The sequence below is a fragment of the Arachis stenosperma genome, chromosome 5 (genome assembly GCF_014773155.1).
Source record: "Arachis stenosperma cultivar V10309 chromosome 5, arast.V10309.gnm1.PFL2, whole genome shotgun sequence".
Taxonomy (NCBI): Eukaryota; Viridiplantae; Streptophyta; class Magnoliopsida; order Fabales; family Fabaceae; genus Arachis; species Arachis stenosperma.
In genome coordinates this window covers 109352258-109369286 of record NC_080381.1, presented here as the reverse complement: position 1 = coordinate 109369286, position 17029 = coordinate 109352258, and the positions used below count along the sequence as shown (strand labels likewise).

Here is a 17029-nt window from a genome sequence, read left to right as displayed (position 1 = left end):
AATGGAGGAGCACAAGAGTGCAACTCTCATTCTAGGAAGACCTTTCCTAGCAACTGGACGAACTCTCATTGATGTACAAAAAGGGGAAGTAACCCTAAGAGTCAATGAGGATGAGTTCAAGTTGAATGCTGTAAAAGCCATGCAGCATCCAGACACACCAAATGACTGCATGGGCGCTGACATTATTGACTCTTTGGTGGAAGAGATCAATATGACTGAAAGTTTAGAATCAGAGCTTGAGGACATCTTCAGGGATGCTCAGCCTGATCAGGAAGAACCAGAGGAAACAAAAGAAATTTTGAAAATTCCTCAGGAGGATGATAAGCCTCCAAAACCTGAACTCAAACCACTACCACCATCCCTAAAGTATGCATTTCTGGGAGAAGGTGGCACTTTTCCAGTGATTATAAGCTCTGCTTTAAATCCATAGGAAGAGGAAGCACTGATTCAAGTGCTAAGGACACACAAGACAGCTCTTGGGTGGTCCATAAGTGATCTTAAGGGCATTAGCCCAGCAAGATGCATGCACAAGATCCTATTGGAGGATAATGCCAAACCAGTGGTCCAACCACAAAGGCGGCTAAATCCAGCCATGAAGGAGGTGGTGTAGAAAGAGGTCACTAAATTACTAGAGGCTGGGATTATTTATCCTATTTCTAATAGCCCCTGGGTGAGCCCTTTCCAAGTTGTCCCCAAGAAGGGAGGCATGACAGTAGTTCATAATGAAAAAAATGAACTGGTTCCTACAAGAACAGTTACAGGGTGGCGCATGTGTATTGACTACAGAAGGCTCAATACCGCCACCAGAAAGGATCATTTTCCTTTGCCATTCATAGACCAAATGCTAGAAAGACTAGCTGGGCATGATTATTACTGCTTTTTGGATGGCTATTCAGGCTACAACCAAATTGCAGTAGATCCTCAGGACCAAGAGAAAACAGCATTCACTTGCCCTTCTGGCGTGTTTGCCTACAGGAGGATGCCTTTTGGTCTGTGTAATGCTCCTGCCACCTTTCAGAGATGCATGCTATCCATCTTCTCTGATATGGTGGAGAAATTCCTGGAAGTCTTCATGGATGACTTCTCAGTATATGGAGATTCATTCAGCTCCTGTCTTAACCACCTAGCACTTGTCCTGAAAAGGTGCCAAGAGACTAACCTGGTTTTAAACTGGGAGAAATGTCACTTTATGGTGACTGAAGGAATTGTCCATGGGCACAAAATATCAAGCAGGGGAATAGAGGTGGATAAGACAAAGGTAGAAGTAATTGAAAAATTACCACCACCTGCCAATGTTAAGGCAATCAGAAGCTTTCTGGGGCATGCAGGATTCTACAGAAGGTTTATAAAGGATTTTTTGAAAATTGCAAAACCTCTGAGCAATCTGCTAGCTGCTGACACACCATTTGTGTTTGACACACAGTGTCTGCAGGCATTTGAGACCCTGAAAGCTAAGCTGGTCACAGCACCAGTCATCTCTGCACCAGACTGGACATTACCATTCGAATTAATGTGTGATGCCAGTGACCATGCCATTGGTGCAGTGTTGGGACAGAGGCATAACAAGCTTCTGCACGTCATTTATTATGCTAGCCGTGTTCTAAATGACGCACAGAAGAACTACACAACCACAGAAAAAGAGTTACTTGTAGTGGTCTATGCCATTGACAAATTTAGATCCTATTTAGTAGGATCAAAAGTGATTGTGTACACTGACCATGCTGCTCTTAAGTACTTACTCACAAAGCAGGATTCAAAACCCAGGCTCATAAGGTGGGTATTGCTTCTGCAAGAGTTTGATATAGAGATAAGAGACAGAAAAGGGATAGAAAACCAAGTAGCTGATCATCTGTCCCGACTAGAGCCAGTAGCTGGGGCGTCCCTCCCTTCTACTGAGATCTCTGAGACCTTCCCAGATGAGCAACTCTTTGCCATTCAGGAAGCTCCATGGTTTGCAGATATTGCAAATTATAAAGCTGTGAGGTTCATACCCCGGGAGTACAGCAGAGTGCAAAGAAAGAAATTGATTTCTGATGCCAAGTACTACCTATGGGATGAGCCTTATCTCTTTAAGAGATGTGCAGACGGAATAATCCGCAGATGTGTACCCAGAGAGGAAGCACAAAGAATCCTGTGGCATTGCCATGGATCACAATATGGAGGACACTTTGGAGGTGAGCGAATAGCAGCCAAGGTCCTCCAATGCGGATTCTACTGGCCTACTCTCTATAGAGATGCCCCAGAGTTTGTGCGTAACTGTGACAGTTGCCAAAGAGCTGGTAACTTGCCTCATGGTTACGCCATGCCTCAGCAAGGGATCTTAGAGATTGAATTGTTTGATGTATGGGGAATTGACTTCATGGGTCCCTTCCCACCATCATACTCAAACACTTATATTCTAGTGGCAGTAGACTATGTATCTAAATGGGTGGAAGCAATTGTCACACCCAATAACGATACTAAGACCGTGCTGAAATTCCTCCAGAAACACATCTTCAGCAGGTTTGGTGTTCCCATAGTACTGATCAGTGATGGGGGCACTCATTTCTGCAATAAACAACTATACTCTGCTATGGTTAGATATGGAATTAGCCACAAAGTAGCAACTCCGTATCACCCACAGACAAATGGGCAAGCTGAGGTCTCTAATAGAAAGCTCAAAAGAATCCTGGAATGGACTGTTATTGCCCGTAGAAAGGATTGGGCAAAGAGCTTGGATGATGCTCTGTGGGCATACAGAACAGCATACAAGACTCCTATAGGAACCTCTCCATACCAACTGGTGTATGGGAAGGCCTGTCATCTGCCCGTGGAACTGGAACATAAAGCCTACTGGGCAACCAGATTCCTGAACATGGATGCTAAGTTAGCTGGTGAAAAAAGATTGCTCCAGCTAAATGAGCTAGAGGAATTCATACTCAATGCCTTTGAAAATGCAAAAATCTATAAAGAAAAGGCAACGAAATGGCATGACAAGAAATTGTCATCCAGAGTCTTTGAGCCAGGACAAAAGGTCCTGCTCTTCAACTCTAGGCTCAGACTGTTTCCAGGAAAGCTTAAGTCCCGCTGGAGGGGTCCATATGTGATTACAGGAGTATCACCATATGGATATGTTGAGCTTCAGGATAATGATTCTGACAAGAAGTTCATTGTCAACGGACAGAGGATCAAGCACTATCTTGAAAGCAACTTTGAGCAAGAATGCTCAAAACTGAGACTTGAGTGATTTTCAGTGAAGGTCCAGCTAAAGACGGTAAAGAAGCGCTTACTGGGAGGCAACCCAGTGATTAGAAGGGCATCAGTTCTGTCTAATCAAGGTTTGATACATATTCCTAAAAGGCAATTATTAAAATTGAAGGAATTCACAGAGTTACAGAAGGATTCAGTGCAAAAAGCAGAGAAAAATAGCTTATTGGCAAAAAAATGCCAGTAAGGGGCATTCTGGGCGTTAAACGCCAGAATGGGCACCATTCTGGGCGTTTAACGCCAGTAATTGTGCCATTTTGGGCGTTAAACGCCAGAATGGGCACCATTCTGGGCGTTTAACGCCAGGTGTGTAGCATCCTGGGCATTTAGCAAAACGCCCAGTGATAAAGGGATTTCTGGCGTTTAACGCCAGCCAGGATACCTGGCTAGGCGTTAAACGCCCAAATAGGCCACCAAGTGGGCGTTAAACGCCAGAATGGATACCATTCTGGGCGTTTAACGCCAAAAAGGCAAGGGGAGGAGATTTTGTTTCCCACTTTAATATTTTTTCAAAATTTCTTGTTTTGATCCATATCTTTCTCCATAAACACATTACAAATTTTCATTATTCACCCCCCAATCTCAAAAATTAGAATCTTCTTCAAATCTATTTCAAATTCTTTCCTAGACTCTTTCAAAAAACTCAATTATCTCCTCAAATTCTTTCCATATCTTCTCAAATCTCCTTCAAATTTTCGAATATTTCTCCTCCTCTCCTATTTAAACACATTCGGCCACCCTCCTTCCCCACACCATTCGAATTTGCTCTCCTTCTCTCTCCCCTCTTTGCCTTCTTTTGCTTAAGGACAAGCAAACCTCTAAGTTTGGTGTGCTTTCCGTGATCACTAGGCCAACATTTATCAAGATCATGGCTCCTAGAGGAAAACAAACCAATTCAAGAGGCAAGAAAGAGAATAATCCAAAGGATGTTTGGAGTCAAGAGAAGTTCTTAACCAAAGAACATGCAGACCATTACCACAAAATAATGGGTCTGAGGTCAGTGATCCCGGAAGTCAAATTCAATCTGAAAGAAGATGAATATCCGGAGATCCAAGAGCAAATTCGAAATAGAGGATGGGAAGTTCTAACCAACCCTGAGACAAAGGTTGGAAGGAACATGGTTCAGGAATTCTACTCAAATCTGTGGCTGACAGATAAGCAGAGAATGACTGGAACTGCTTTTCATACCTACAGGACCATGGTCAGAGGGAGAATTATTTACTTCTATCTGGACAAAATAAGAGAGGTCTTCAAATTACCTCAACTGCATGATGATCCTGAATCCTTTAATAGGAGGATGGTGAGAGCAGATAAAGGGTTGGATCAAGTTCTAGAGGACATATGCCTCCCTGGGACTAAATGGATAACCAATTCAAAAGGTGTCCCAAACCAACTCAAGAGGGGAGACCTCAAACCAATTGCAAGAGGTTGGCTAGACTTTATTGGGCGTTCCATATTACCCACTAGCAACCGTTCTGAGGTTACCATCAAGAAAGCAGTGATAATTCATTGCATTATGCTTGAAAAAGAAGTGGAGGTTCATCATCTGATTGCTTGTGAGATCTACACAATTGCAAACAAGAATTCCACTGAAGCCAAACTGGCGTACCCAAGCTTGATCTCTTTGCTCTGTAAAGAGGCTGGGGTCAAGATGGGAGTAGATGAATTCATACCCATTGAACATCCAATCACCAAGAAGTCAATGGAAGGACAAATGCAAGAAAACTCTATCAAAAAGAGGGCGCAGGAGTTCCTCCCTGAATTTCCTGAGATTGACTACTGGACCAGCCTAGAAGCATCTATCACCAAGTTGCAAGAAACTATGGAGCAACTTAAGGAAGAACAACAGAATCAAAACTGCATGCTCTGCAAATTGCTGAAGGAACAAGAGAAGCAGGGGCGTGAACTTCAAGAGATGAAACGCCAAAAGCTCTCCCCTCAAGTTGAGGGAGCATCCACTTCTCAAAATCAAGGTTGTTGAGTCTTAACTCTGTGATAACCTCTATCATTAGGAGCCTATTTAAATTTTTTGTTTTATATTACTATTAGTCTTATCTTATATCTATTTCTGAGTTTTGTTCTTAATTCATGATTAATAAAATTTAAAATTCATGTCTTAAAGCTATGAATGTCCTATGAATCCATCACCTCTCTTAAATGAAAAGGTCTTTAATCACAAAAGAACAAGAAGTACAGGATTTCGAATTTATCTTTGAAACTAGTTAAATTAGTTTGATGTGGTGACAATACTTTTTGTTTTCTGAATGAATGCTTGAACAGTGCATATGCCTTTTGAATTTGTTGTTTTAAGAATGTTAAAATTGTTGGCTCTTGAAAGAATGATGAAAAAGGAGAACTGTTATTGAGGATCTGAATAATCATCAAATGATTCTTGAAGCAAGAAAAAGCAGTGAATAAAAAAAAACGAAAAAAATAGAAGAGAAAAAGAAAAAGCAAGCAGAAAAAGCCAATAGCCCTTTAAACCAAAAGGCAATGGTAGAAATAAAGTTGTGATCCAAGGCAAAAGAGTGTGCTTAAGAACCCTGGACACCTCTAATTGGGGACTCTAGCAAAGCTGAGTCACAATCTGAGAAGGTTCACCCAATCATGTGTCTGTGGCATGTATATATCCGGTGGTAATACTGGAAGACAGAGTGCTTTGGGCCACGGCCAAGACTCAAAAAGTAGCTGTGTTCAAGAATCATCATACCTAACTAGGAGAATCAATAACACTATCTGAATTCTGAGTTCCTATAGATGCCAATCATTCTGAACCTCAAAGGATAAAGCGAGGTGCCAAAACTGTTCGGAAGCAAAAAGCTACTAGTCTCGCTCATCTAATTGGAACTATGTTTCTTTGATATTCTGGAGTCTATAGTATATTCTCTTCTTTTTATTCTATTTTAATTTTCAGTTGCTTGGGGACAAGCAATAATTTAAGTTTGGTGTTGTGATGAGCGGATAATTTATACGCTTTTTGGCACTGTTTTTAGTATGTTTTTAGGATGATTTAGTTAGTTTTTAGTATATTTTTATTAGTTTTTAATTAAAATTCACTTTTCTGGACTTTACTATGAGTTTGTGTATTTTTCTGTGATTTCAGGTATTTTCTGGCTGAAATTGAGGGATCTGAGCAAAAATCTGATTCAGAGGCTAAAAGGACTGCAGATGCTGTTGGATTCTGACCTCCCTGCACTCGAAGTGGATTTTCTGGAGCTACAGAAGCCCAATTGGCGCGCTCTCAACGGCGTTGGACAGTAGACATCCTGAGCTTTTCTGCAATGTATAATAGTCCATACTTTGCCTGAGATTTGATAGCCCAAACCGGCGTTGCAAATCAGCTTCAGAATTCCTACCGTTTAACGCTGGAACTGGCATAAAAATTGGAGTTAAACGCCCAAACTGGCATAAAAGCTGGCGTTTAACTCCAGGAAGAGTCTCTACACGAAAATGCTTCAATGCTCAGCCCAAGCTCACACCAAGTGGGCCCGGAAGTGGATTTTTCTGTCATTTACTCATTTCTGTAAACCCTAGATCACTAGTTCACTATTAATAGGATCTTTTGACATTGTATCTGTACCTCATGACACTTTACACGTTTCTCATTGTATCTTCTTCAGCATGAGTCTCTAAACCCCATGGTTGAGAGTGAGGAGCTCTGCTGTGTCTTGATGGATTAATGCAATTACTACTGTTTCTTATTCAATCATGCTTGCTTCCGTTCTAAGATATCACTTGTTCTTAACCCGGATGAATGTGATGATCCGTGACACTCATCATATTCTCAACTATGAACGCATGCCTGACAACCACCTCCGTTCTATCTTAAATTGAGTAGATATCTCTTGGATTTCTTAATCATAATCTTCGTGGTATAAGCTAGAATTGATGGCGGCATTCAAGAGAATCCGGAAGGTCTAAACCTTGTCTGTGGTATTCTGAGTAGGATTCAATGATTGAATGACTGTGACGAGCTTCAAACTCGCAATTGTGGGGCGTTAGTGACAGACGCAAAAGAATCACTGGATTCTATTCCGACATGATCGAGAACCGACAGCTGGATAGCCGTGCCGTGACAGGGTGCGTTGAACATTTCCACTGAGAGGATGGGAGGTAGCCATTGACAATGGTGAAACCCTACATACAGCTTGCCATGGAAGGAGCCTTGTGTGTTTAAAGAAGAAGACAGTAGGAAAGCAGAGGTTCAGAAGATAGAGCATCTCCAAAACCTCAACCTATTCCCCATCACTGCAATTCAAGTACTTGTTTTATGTTCTTTTGCTTTTTACAATCAATCCTGATAATCTTTGATATCCTGACTAAGAGTTACAAGGTAACCATAGCTTGCTTCAAGCCGACAATCTCCGTGGGATCGACCCTTACTCACGTAAGGTATTACTTGGACGACCCAGTGCACTTGCTGGTTAGTTGTGCGGGATTGCAAAGTGTGATTGCAATTTCGTGCACCAGTCGCCGACGCGTCCGTGTCGTATGTGCCCTAGGAAGAAAAGCAAATTTTACAGAGAGTCACGCGAAAGCGCGGCTGGAGGCGTGCCTTTGGCACAAATTAATCCACGCGACCACGTGCCCGACGCGTCCACGTGCTGTGGGAAAAATGTCTCCCATGCGTCCGCGTCAACCACGCGAACGCGTGCCCTGAAAATCAACGTAAGAAAGGGTGTATGGCAGAATGTTAGGCTGGAACGGGGATGGAATGGTGCCAGACGCATAAGCCCTACCACGCGGACGCGTGCACCACGCGTCCGCGTCGTTTTTCAAAGTATGGCCGTTCACACGATCGCATCCACCATGCAAACGCGTCACCCTGAAATTTGGCAACAATGAGTTTCGAACAGAGAGTTGTGCGAACGCGAGGCTGCTCTCGCGCCACTAGCACAAATCATGTCACGTGTCCGCATGACCGACGCGTCTGCGTCACTTCATATAAGCGCTATTTGCGCGGCCGTGTGACCCACGCATCCGCATCGCCTGCGTGACCCAAATCTTAATCAACCAACATATCTTATCTTTTCTTCCCCAAATCCTAATCTTTCTTCCCCCTTCTTATTTCTTTCTTCCACCTTCTTCCTTCTTCCTTCTTTCTCACTTTCTACTTCCTCTTTCTCACCACCATCATCAAGGTCTTTTCTTTTCTTCTTCCCTCTCTTTTTCTTTCTTTTTCTCTTAATTGGTGTTGGATATTTATTTGGGTCATTATTTTCTATACTTTGCTTGTGGATTGTTAAGGAATTGTTTAACAATTATAATTTTTATAGGGTTGCTTGCATGTTCAATTTAATACTTCCTATACCTTATTTACCATGCATGATAAGTGTTTGTGAAAAGGCGCATATGGCATTGTGCACTATTTTCATATTTCTTTTATTCTACTACTCTAAATGCTTGCTTTTCACAAAACCCTTTTTATATTTTATTAATTAAATATAATTGTTTTTACAAACATATTGTTAGTTTGAAAGACTTGGTAATCTAACTTGGACATTGAATGCTTGATCTATGCTACTCATGCCTTTGTCGGCATGCCAATAAATACCTTGCATTTAACTGTCATCACATGCACTTGCTATATTTCCATTGATGACTTTTCACATGTAGTCATGACCATGTGTTAACGTCATTCTCCTTTACTATGCACTGATTACCACCTGTTCATACCCAGGGTCGAGGTGTCTGACCTGGGATGTTCGACAGACAAAGCGACTGACCTCTTCAGGTCAGGACAACCCGACTTCTTCCCAAAGAGCTCGGTCAGGTCCCCAAGATAGCCCAGAGAAGGGCCCAAATAGAGGAACACGCCCCAAATCCTAAGGTGGCCTAAGCCTACAGAGAGAAAGGCGGTTCCCTTGAAGATAAGATGACCTCACTTAAAGATAAGATAAAGATAACTAACTTATCTTATCCACAGAAGGCCACATCTCACCATTATAAATACACTGGAGCACCCAGGTATCACTCATACTCTGATTCTACTCAATACCTGCTTAATACCCTTGCTAACTTAAGCATCGGAGTCCCTTGCAGGTACCCCCACCCTCCGGGGACGAAGGATCAGCACCACCACCAAGTCCAACAAGTCGGACACGCCAGCTCCGACCGCCGTACACCTGCCGGACACGTCGGCTCCAACCAACATAGAAGATCTCGTCCGAGATCGACCTACAGTTTCAGGTAACCCTCGGAACATTGGCACCGTTGCCGGGGAACCTGGAAGTCATCCCATTAACGTGGCGGATGATCATGACAACGACCACGATTCAGGTTTGGAAGACAGAACGCCGCATAAAAACGCGGACACAATACTCAAAGATACTCCAGAAACCAACGGAGACAAAAATTCATCAAATCCAGGAGTAATAGAAGCACTTCAAAATCGATTGGAGCAACTTGAGAAAGAAGCCCAACATCGACGTGAAAAAGAAGAAGATCTATGACGGGAGATAAGGCGGCGCCGAGAATTGGAAGATAAGCTTACAAAACTCGAAGCTGATCTCAAAACTAAAGCTACTCAACCATCCACAGAGGATAGCTCTCAGAAAGATCAAAATCCATTCACCAGAGAAATTATGAAGACCAAAATTCCAAAAGATTTCAAACTTCCGGATATGACTCTATATGACGGCACCTCGGACCCCAACCATCATCTCAGCAACTTCAGAAGTAGAATGTACCTCACTGATGCCTCAGATGCAGTTCGCTGCAAAGCCTTTCCAACAACTCTCACCAAGACAGCCATTAAATGGTTTGACAACCTACCTCCAAAATCCATCTCGAGTTTCGACGACCTGGCCAAAAAGTTCCTGGCCCGATTCTCCATGCAAAAGGACAAAGCCAAACACGCACCTAGCCTACTAGGGATCAAGCAAGGAGATCGGGAGAGCCTTCGCAACTACATGGAAAGATTCAACAAAACATGCATGGACATACAAAGTCTACCAACAGAAGCTGCCATTATGGGCCTCATAAATGGTCTGCGAGAAGGACCATTTAGCCAATCTATATCAAAGAGATACCCGACATCCTTAGACGAAGTACAAGAACGGGCACAGAAATACATCAACATGGAGGAAAATTCTCGACTCGGCGAAGCCTCAAGGTTCGGTTCTGCTTACCAAGATAAAGAATCCAAGAAAAAGGAAGATCGCTCCGGAGAGAAAATCAAAAAATATCATAACTATACTCCTCTTAGGGTATCCTTGGTAGATGTTTACAAAGAAGTCTGCCATACAGAGAAAATCCCTCCAGCACGATCACTTAAAGGCAAAAGAGGAGGAGGAAATCGGAATGAATACTGTGAATATCACCGACTTCGAGGGCATTCCACCAACGAATGCTTTGACTTGAAAAACGTCATAGAAAAACTAGTAAGAGAAGGAAAGCTAGATCGGTTTTTGGCCAATCGAGATAACGAACCAAGAAAAAGAAGAAGGGATGAGGATGTCGGACGATCTGAATGATCACCTCGCACACCGGAAAGACATGTTCACGTAATACACGGCTGATTTGTGATGCCAAGGCATCTTAGGCTAGTTTCACTAGCATTTTTCTGTTAGTTTTAGTTGTTTTATGCATTTTCTTGAGCTTAAAGTAACCAAGAATGGTTAAATGAATAACAAAGCAATAAACCATCCAAACAGTATGATTTTGATGCAAATTTCATGAGTTTTTAGTTATATTACTTGAATGCTATGAATGAAAGATTTCTCATGAAATTTTGCAAGACTTTGATGCAGTTGTTTGGATGATTTCAGGGAAGAAAAGGCTAGGCAAGGAAGCAACAAAATCAACAAAGGAAGCTTGAATATCACATGTGGAGTTTAAGCTCCAGTTTAAGCTTAAACTGGAGCTTAAACACCAAAATCATGAAAGCTGAGGAAAGGCTGAAAGTGGCGTTTAACCTCCAGTTTAACCTTAAACTGGAAGTTAAACGCCAGAATTGAAAGCACCAGGGAGCCATTTCCACGTTTAAGCTCCAGTTTAACCTTAAACTGGAGCTTAAACGTGTTCGACCATTCTCCTCCAGGGTTGCGTTTTGCATTTCCACGTTTAAGCTCCAGTTTAAGCTTAAACTGGAGCTTAAACGTGTTCGACCTTTACCCTCCAGGATGGCTTCCCTCCATTTCCACGTTTAAGCTTCAGTTTAACCTTAAACTGAAGCTTAAACGTGTTCGACATTCCACCCTCCAGGGTTGCCTTATTCCATTTCCACGTTTAAGCTTCAATTTAACCTTAAACTGAAGCTTAAACGTGTTCGACTTATATCACCTCCAGGAGTGTCCAACGTTTAAGTTGCAGTTTAAGCTTAAACTGCAACTTAAACGCCACAATTTGAAAAGGGTTTCTGGGCCAAGATATTGCAGTTTAAGTTAGCATTTGAGCACAAACATTAACTTAAACGTACTCTGGTATGAAACCCAATTGAATATCATGGTTTATGGGATTGGGCCTGAAGAATTGATGAGTCTGGAATTTCAATTTGTTGAGTCATGTGTCATTACTTGATTATCACTAAGTTGGCTCAATGAATGTTGCAGAATTGGATCAGCAGCCTCATCAGGATTATGGATCATAAACCCGAAGCAAAAGGAAATCAGGGAAAGGCCTCAAAGCCCAAGAAACACAACAGAAGCTCAATTTAGAAAGTGTATAAATAGGATAGAATTTAAGTTTGAAAGGAGGACTTTTAGATACTTTTGGGGATCATTTTTCTAGTTTTCATACTTGTTGTAATTGAATTCAGAGCTATGACTCACTAAACCCCTTTCATTGGGTTAGGGAGCTCTATTGTAATTCAATGAATCACTAATAGTTTTTATCTTCTTCTTCAATCTTTTCTCTTGAATTTTGTTAGAAAGCTTCTCGATCTAATTCCATTGGTTAGTTGTCTTGGGAAAGAAACTATCCATAATTGGAATCCTTCGGAACCTTGGGAAAGGAATGGAGGATTCATGCTAGAGAAGCTTTCTCACAGTGAATTGGATTGGGGTTTGGATGGATATTGTGACATGTAATCCTACCAAATTGTGGTTCATGAAACTGTGTGGTATAATCAGTGATCGAGCATCATCTCTTCTTATGAACATTTAAACCAAGGGATTGGGAATTTGTTTGTTTTTAGAGAGAATTGGTGAGCCAAGGGATTGGGATCCAATCATATAAGATTGCCAAGCAAAATTCAATGAATGCATTGGTTGAGGAAGGGATAAAAATGTTTTGATTCGGAGATCTCAATATCTCCTGAAACCCAATGAATTCCCCATTTCTGATCTACACTTTCTATTTACATTCTGCAATTTAATTCATGCAATCACCCTGATCCCCTTTTAATTTCAGCAATTTAGCTTCTCGCTCTTTAATTCATGCAATTTAACATTCTGCAATTCTCATCTAAATCTTGATTCCGCTCAACTATAACACACTTCTAATCCGAATTGCTCACTCAACCAATCCTTGTGGGATTCGACCTCACTCTATTGTGAGTTTTTACTTGACGATAACCGGTGCACTTACCGGAAGGAATTTTTGCCGATCGTGCAATTTCCTAAAATCGTAGCTATCAAGTTTATAGCACATCAAGTTTATGGCGCCGTTGCCGGGGATTGGTTTTCGATTGACAATTCTCAAATTGGAAGTTAACTAGATGGAGCATTTTTCTTGTTTTGTTAATTCAGTTCAAGTTACTTGTTGAATTTTTAATTTCTGCACTCTATTACTTGCTTTCTTTCTTTATGCCTTTAAATTTAAGCAACTAACTCACTGACTCACTAACTATTTGAATTAATTCCTCAATTGCTCTAACCATACTCTTCCATTAACCAAGAGTATTTCACTTGTTTGTTGCCTGTGCTGTGTTCTTGTATGACAGGTAGGAGAGGAGAGACATCAACTCATCCATATACCGAACCAGAGAGGACCCTTCATAAACTTAGAAGGGAAGCAAGAGGGAAGAGAGTACTGGGAGAAGAAGAATCTAAAGGAGAATCTGAGGACAATTTTGAGGAAGCTCTAGATCTCAACATGGATAGAGAAGTTCACAACCATGAGAGAGCTGATGGAAACAATGCCATTCCCGAGAGGAGGGTTCTTGGTTCATACATAAACCCAACCTCTGGGAATTGTGGTAGCAGCATTCAGAAACCACCCATTCAGGCCAACAATTTTGAACTCAAACCACAGCTAATATCACTGGTGGAGGATCATTGTTCATTTGGTGGGAGTGCTAATGAAGATCCAAACCAACATCTCACAAAATTCCTGAGAATTTGCGACACTGTGAAGTCCAATGGAGTCCAGGAAGATGCCTATAAACTGCTCTTGTTCCCATTTTCACTTAGGGACAAGGCAGCTAAGTGGCTGGAATCATTCCCAAGGGGAAGCCTAACAACCTGGGATGAGGTGGAAAGCAAGTTTCTGGCACGTTTCTACCCCCCACAAAAGGTCAATAGGCTTCGATCTGAGGTTCAGACTTTTAGACAACAAGATGGTGAAACTCTCTACGAGGCATGGGAGAGGTTCAAGGAGTTGACAAGGAAATGCCCACCAGACATGTTCCATGACTGGGTGCAATTGCATATTTTCTATGATGGGCTTTCTTATGAATCAAGGAAGGCTGTAGACCATTCATCAGGAGGTTCATTGAACAGGAAGAAGACTGTGGAAGAAGCCATTGAAGTGATTGAGACAGTGGCTGAGAATGAGTACTACTATGCTTCAGAGAGACACAACACTAAGGGAGTCATGGAGCTGAACCATGTTGATACAATTCTAGCCCAAAACAAGGTGTTTGCCAAGCAACTAGCAGAGCTCACCAGGAAATTAGGAACAAATCAAGTGGCAGCAATACACACACAAGATCAAGAGGAGGTAAGCACTGAAGGAGGTGATTGGGAAGAGGCCAACTATGTGGGAAATCAACAAAGGCAACCATATGATCCACATTCCAACACTTACAACCCAGGCTGGAAAAACCACCCAAACTTTGGGTGGGGAAACCAGCAAACCCAACCACAAAACCACAAACCTTACAGCCCCAACCAACATAACAATTCCACATACCAAAACTCCAACCAAATATCATACCAAGCCACACAAAACACTTACTCCCAACCACCATATCATGGCCAAAATAATCAACCTGCCCAACCTAATCCGAACCAACAATTTCAAGATCAATTAAACAGGATAGAAGGAATGCTTGCAAACATGGGTCAGGACATAAGTGAGTTGAAAAGCTTTAGGGATGATGTGAGATCTACCTTAAGGAACCATGGTGAAAAACTCAAGAGGATGGAGTCTCGAGTAGGAGAGCTATCTCAACAGGCCCCCAAGTCAACTGCAGTGTTCCCTAGTGACACAGAAAAGAATCCTAAAGGGGAACAAAAGGGAGTGAGATGGGAAGAATGCAAGGCCATCACCATATTGAAGGAAGTCTCAGAAGAAGAAGGAATCAGACCCTCAGAACAGGAGCCAGAAATCTTGAAGGAAGGTGTGGAAGAAGCTAAGCAGGAAAGTGAAACTGAGCAAGCCAAGGAATTGCAAAATAAAGGCATGCTGGAAACATACCAACCAAAAGTACCATTTCCTCAGAGGTTAGGAGGAGGTGAAAAAGGGAAAACATATTCAAGGTTTTTAGAGACATTTGAGTCTCTCCATATCAATATTCCCTTTCTTGAGATTCTCCAGCAGATGCCTACACATATCAAGTATTTGAAGGAATTGCTGAGCAAGAAAAGAGTTTTGAAGGGAGGACAAACTGTAATAATGAACAAAGAATGCAGTGCCCTCATCAAGAAGGACATAGTCTCTAAGAAAACAGACCCAGGAAGTTTTCATATCCCCTGCATCATAGGGGAAACAAAAATTGACAGAGGATTCTATGATCTAGGAGCTAGCATAAATGTGATGCCTCTGACTCTTATGAAGAGGCTACAACTGAATGAGGTGAGATCCACTGATGTAATCATACAACTGGCTGACAAAACTCAGAAGCAAGCTGAAGGGGTAGTTGAGAATGTGCTGGTGAAAGTGGGAAATTATTTCTTCCCCACAGACTTTGTCATTTTGGACATGGAGGAAAGCTACCTACACCCTATCATTCTGGGAAGGCCATTTCTAGCCACTGCTAGAACGCTCATAGATGTAGAACAAGGAGAGCTAATTTTGAGAATACATGATGAACAGCTCATTTTCCATGTTTTCAAACCTGCATCTGAGCCTGAACCAGAACCTGAAAAGCCTAAAGATGATAGTAGCCATCTGTGTTTGGAGGAAAGCAATCCAGCAGCTGAAACTCTGAAACAGTCCTTGGAAGGCAAACAAGAATTGCAAGAGTTAAAGCCACAAGAATCAATAGAAACAGCTCAGAAGGATCCTCCTGGCATAAGGGTCAATGAAGAAATCTTCAAGAGAGAGGGAAGAATTGTAAAGAAATTGCCAAGAGGGTGGAGAAACAAGAAAATTCCCACTGAAGGTTTCTCTCCGGGAGATAAAATGATATCAAGTCATTATCTGCCAATCCCACCTGGCCTCAAAACCATTCCTTCCCAGCTCCCTCAAGTGTTCACAATCAGGAAAGTTCTTTCTATGGAACATTTGGAAATCATGAAGGAATCAAATGGGGACATTTTCATAGTGAGAGGAGAGGACATCAAGCACTACAATCCACCCTAACAAGGGACAACCGTCAAGCTAGTGACGTTAAAGAAGCGCTTGTTGGGAGGCAACCCAACCTGAGGTAATACTCCTTTGCTGTTTCTTTTATTTGTTTCAATAAAAAGGAGAAGTAGTTTCTGTGCATTGCAAAGAATTAAGTTTGGTGTTTCACACCAAACAATGAATTCGTGGATCAATAATTCAAAGGGGAATGTGTGACTCTAAGTTTGGTGTTCCACCATACAGATCAACTGAACACAACAACCTTTGAATTATATGAAAGGAACAACCATTCTAAGCAATCACAGAAATGCTTAAAATCCTTAGCAGCAACTTCATTCCAAGGAGAATTCAAGGATTCAAAGAGCAGAGGAGTAAGTAGGAGACTAAGTTTGGTGTTCACACACCAACTTAAGACTCAGACACTTGCCCATACATAGTTGAGCTAACCATTCAAGTGCTTGAGAAGCAAGCAACTTCATCACTCTTTGCAGGAAAGGAAACAAGGATCTTAGAAAGAAAATGAAGCAACAACTAGGAGAAGAAGGAGAAATCAAATTGTTTCCTGGCAATAAAGAGAAAACAAGAAATTTCACAAGGTGGTGTTGTTCCTTGACCATTCTTTAAAAGGCAAACAAAAGCATGCTTGTTCTGGTTTAAACTGTAATTGTTGAATCTTTCTGGAATGTGAAGTTTTTAATATGTTTGTCTGTTTACTGCTTTGAATAAAGTGAATGCCTAGATGTTTGGATATAACTTCACCTTCTTAAACAAATGCTTGCAATGCTTGTTCTGTTTCCAAAAATAAAAGAAAAGTTTGAACAAAAGTAACTTGGCTCAATTAGTGACAAATCAAGTAGAATTAAGTGGTGGTATGCATGCGTGATTGTTTAGTCAGATCACTGGAAATTGAGTGTAGAATTATCATTTTTGTGTAGAAGTTTGAATACTGTTTATGGATCTTGTTGAATAAATGTCTTTGGCCATGAAAAAGAAAGAAAAAGAAGAAGAAAAAGCCACTGAAAAAGGGCAACCAAAAAGCAAAAAAAAATTAAGAAAATAAGCTAGGCACCAATGGTTTGAACTTCTGAGACAAATGCCTGTGGTGTTTATG

The 17029-nt window shown here is 41.6% G+C and overlaps 1 non-coding gene across 1 annotated transcript; it reads right to left on the bottom strand.

Moving 5' to 3' along the window:
* Positions 1-13707: 13707 nt before the first annotated feature.
* LOC130983917 (small nucleolar RNA R71) lies at positions 13708-13811 on the bottom strand. Its single transcript, XR_009087885.1, has one exon. It is a non-coding gene; the product is annotated as a small nucleolar RNA R71 (small nucleolar RNA).
* Positions 13812-17029: the final 3218 nt, after the last annotated feature.